This window comes from Macaca mulatta, chromosome Y, assembly GCF_049350105.2.
Source record: "Macaca mulatta isolate MMU2019108-1 chromosome Y, T2T-MMU8v2.0, whole genome shotgun sequence".
NCBI lineage: Eukaryota > Metazoa > Chordata > Mammalia > Primates > Cercopithecidae > Macaca > Macaca mulatta.
The window spans coordinates 1,033,016-1,037,456 of record NC_133427.1 but is presented as its reverse complement, the minus strand read 5'-3'; positions in this window follow the sequence as shown (position 1 = coordinate 1,037,456).

Genomic DNA, 4,441 nt, shown 5'->3' with positions numbered 1-4,441 from the left:
AAATTACAAAAAACTAGCCGGGAGAGGTGGCGGCGCCTGTAGTCCCAGCTACTCGGGAGGCTGAGGCAGGAGAATCCCTTGAACCCAGGAGGTGGAGGTTACAGTGAGCCGGGATCGCGCCACTGCACTCTAGCCTGGGCGACAGAGCGAGACTCTGTCTCAAAAAACACAAAGACGGAAACCAAAACCAAAAAACCCTCATTCTTCTGGAGCCCACAGAACTTCCACAACCAAAATCCCATGGCCCAGAGGGGTTGGTTTCTAGCTCTGTAGGACCGAGGATTACCCAGAAGCTGTGAGTTGCAGGATTTCAAACGTCCCTTGTCTGGCAGCTTATCCTAAAGGTTAGTGGCTGAGAAGAAGCTTCTGAGAACAGATGACAACCAGGCTTTCCAAGAAAATGAGACTGGGTTTCCCACGCTGCATGTTCTTCTGCCCACAGAAAGAATTCCCCAGGTCTTATTTTTCTCCCAGGTTTGGACCAAAACCTCCCAAACTGAGGTCCTTTTCAGGGGCTACTTACTAGCTACTTTTGTTTTTTTGTGTTTTGAGACGGAGTCTCGCTCCGTCGCCCAGGCTGGAGTGCGGTGGCGCCATCTCGGCTCACTGCAACCTCCGCCTCCCGGGTTCGAGCGATTCTCCTGCCTCAGTAGCTGAGTAGCTGGGACTACAGGCGTCCACCACCACACCCGGCTAATTTTTGTATTTTTAGCAGAGACGGGGTTTCGCCATGTTGGCCAGGATGGTCTCGAACTCCTGACCTCAGGTGATCCACCTGCCTCGGCCTCCCAAAGTGCTGGGATGACAGACATGGGCCACCGTGCCCGGCCAGCTATCGTTAAACAAAAATAAAATTCTAAGCCCCTACAACCATCAAATTGTACCCCTCCTCTCTGCCAAGGGCATTTTGGAGTTAACATTGAGTATGAAGCTCTGATTTTTTTTTTTTTTTATCTTCCCCAAAATTCCTATCTAAGAGGTCTGGGGAGTCATGCCCTACAAACCTTAAATTCTTATCAGATGGGTTTTTTTTCTTCTTTCTTTTTTTGAGATGAAGTTTCGCTCTTGTCACCCAGGTTGGAGTGCAGTGGTGCAATCTCAGCTCACTGCAACCTCCGCCTCCCGGGTTCAAGCCATTCTCCTGCCTCAGCCTCCCGAGTGGCTGGGATTACAGGTGCACACCACCACGCCTAACTAATTTTGTATTTTTAGTAGAGACGGGGTTTCTCCATGTTGACCAGGCTGGTCTCGAACTCCTGACTTCAGGTGATCCGTTTGCCTCGGCCTCCCAAAGTGCTGAGATGACAGGCGTGAGCCACCGTGCCCGGCCCAAACCAATGCATTTCTTAAATGTATTTGATTGATGTCTCATGCCTCCCTAAAATGTATAAAACTAGTTTGTGCCCCGACCACCTTGGACACACGTTCTCAGGATCTCCTCAGGGCTGTGTCACGGGCCATGGTCACTCATATTTGGCTTAGAATAAATGTCTTCAAATATTTCACAGAGTTTGACTCTTTTCATCGACAACATGAAAAACTGGTGGAGACTATGATGGAAGAGAAGGTCGGACAAGCCTCATGATACCCCTTCAGCAGTTTTATTTTATTTTATTTTATTTTATTTTATTTTATATTTTATTTTATTTTATTTTATTTTATTTTATTTTATTTTATTTTGTATTTTAGAGACGGAGTCTAGCTCTGTCACCCAGACTGGAGTGCAGTGGTGCAATCTTGGCTCACCGCAACCTCCTCACGGGTTCACACCATTCTCTTTTTTTTTTTTTTTTTTTTTGAGACGGAGTCTTGCCCTGTCGCCCGGGCTGGAGTGCAGTGGCATGGCAAGCTCCACCTCCCGGGTTCACGCCATTCTCCTGCCTCAGCCTCCTGAGTAGCTGGGACTACAGGCGCCGCCACCACACCCGGCTAGTTTTTTTGTATTTTCAGTAGAGACGGGGTTTCACTGTGTTAGCCAGGATGGTCTCGATCTCCTGACCTCGTGATCCGCCCGCCTCGGCCTCCCAAAGTGCTGGGATTACAGGCGTGAGCCACCGCACCCGCCTACCCCTTCAGCATTAAAATGAACAATGACCTTAACTTGAGCCAAAACCATTGGCAATCTATTCTCTCTGAAGGCTGCTACCCAGAGGCCTGTTTCATCTTTTTTTTTTTTTTTTTTTTTTTTTTTTTTGAGACAGAGTCTCACTCTGTCGCCCAGACTGGATTGCAGTGGTGAGGTCTGAGCTCACTGCAACCTCCGCCTCTGGGGTTCAAGCAATTCTCCTGCCTCATCCTCCTGAGTAGTTGGGATTACAGGTGCCCACCACCACACCTGGCTCATATGTGTATTTTTAGTAGAGATGGGGTTTCACCATGCTGGCCAGGCTGGTCTCAAATTCCCGACCTTAGGCGAACTGTCTGCCTTGGACTCCCAAAGTGCTCGGATTACAGGTGTGAGCCACCATGCTTCACCTGTTTTGTCAATCTTATGATCTCTGTTTTTTTTCTTTCTTTTTTTTTTCCTTATGATCTCTGGTTTTTTTTTTTTTTTTTTAATTGAGATAGTATCACTGCAACGCCCAGGCTGGGTTGCAATGGCGCGATCTCGGTTCACTGCAACCTCCGCCTCCCGGGTTCGAGCAGTTCTCCTGCCTCAGCCTCCTGAGTAGCTGGGATTACAGGCATGCACCATCACACTCAAATAATTTATTTTTTCTTTTTCTTTTTTTTTTTTTTTTGGTATTTTTAGTAGAGATGGGATTTCACCCTGTTGGCCAGGCTGGTCTGAAACTCCGGACCTCAGGTGATCCGCCCGCCTCCGCCTCCCGAAGTTCTGGGATGACAGGCGTGAGCCACCGTGCCCGTCCTGTTTCGTCAATCTTACGATCTTGGCTTTCCTGTGAATGCTGGTCAGCTGTGCCTGAATTCTAAAGGCAGGAGGCTGTAATGAGGCATGTCCGGCCCCGCTCTCTATGACGGCCTGAACCAGACTATTTCAGGATAAGTGTGGAAGATCCTTAGCTGAGGGAACGGATCCATTCAGATGTTTGAGTAGGCATTAGATTTTTATTTGTGGTTTACATTAGTGATAACAGGAGCCTGTGAAGGTGCTGTAAATCTCTGTTTTTTCTCTTCTTTTCTCTTTTTTTTTTTGGTTTGTTTGTTTGTTTTGAGACAGGCTCTCACTCTGTCGCCCAGGCTGGAGGGCAGTGGCATGATCTCGGCTCACTGCAACCTCCGCCTCCGGGTTCAACTGATTCTCCTGCCTCAGCCTCCTGAGCAGTTGAGATTACAGGCGCCCGCCACCACTACCGGCTCATTTTTGTATTTTGATTAGAAACGGAAGTCTCACCATGTTGGCCAGGCTGGTCTTGAACTCCTGACCTCAGGTGATCCTCCCACCTCAGTCTTCCAAAGTGCTGGGATTACAGGCGTAAGCCACAGTGCCTGACAATTTTTGTAATTTGTAGTAGACATAGTTTCATCATGTTGGCCAGGCTGGTGTTAAACTCCTGACCTCAGGTGATCTACTTGCCTCGGCCTCCCAAAGTGTTGGGATGACAGGCGTGAGCCACCGCACCCAGGCAGTTTTTAAAAATACTTATTTGTACACACGAGCTCTCGCTACATTGCCCAGGCTGGTCTCGAACCCCTGGGCCCCAGCGATCTGTCTGCCTCAGCCTCCCAAGGGTCCGATCTAAGGCTAATGGATGAGTGAGGAAACCCAGCCAGGCCTGTCTTTCTAGATTCTTCTTGGTGTCTCTGAGCTGAACTCCCTGCTTCTGAGTGTGAGGCAGAAGAAAGGAATGGAATTCCTCTTCCTCTCTGGAATGGAAATCTTAGGATCTTCAGTCGAACAAGGGAGGTGAGCGAATTTCCTTACGGAAGGAAAATGAGAGTCCTCTTTTTATTTATTTATTTATTTATTTATTGAGACGGAGTCTCGCTCTGTGGCCCAGGCTGGAGTGCAGTGACGTGATCTCAGCTCACTGCAAGCTCCGCCTCCCGGGTTCACGCCATTCTCCTGCCTCAGCCTCCCGAGTAGCTGGGACGACAGGTCCCCGCCACCTCGCCCGGCTAAGTTTTTGTATTTTTAGTAGAGACGGGGTTTCACCGTGTTGGCCAGGATGGTCTCAATCTGCTGACCTCGTGATCCACCCGCCTCGGGCTCCCACAGTGCTGGGATTACAGGCGTGAGCCACTGCGCCCAGTCTATTTATTTTATTTTATTATAATTTTATTTTATTTTATTTTATTTTATTTTTGAGAGGGAGTCTTGCTCTGTTGCCCAGGCTGGAGTGCGGTGGCGCGATCTCGGCTCACTGCAAGCTCCGCCTCCCGGGTTCACGCCATTCTCCTGCCTCAGCCTCCCGAGTAGCTGGGACTACAGGCGCCCACAACCGCGCCCGGCTAATTTTTTGTAATTTTTAGTAGAGAC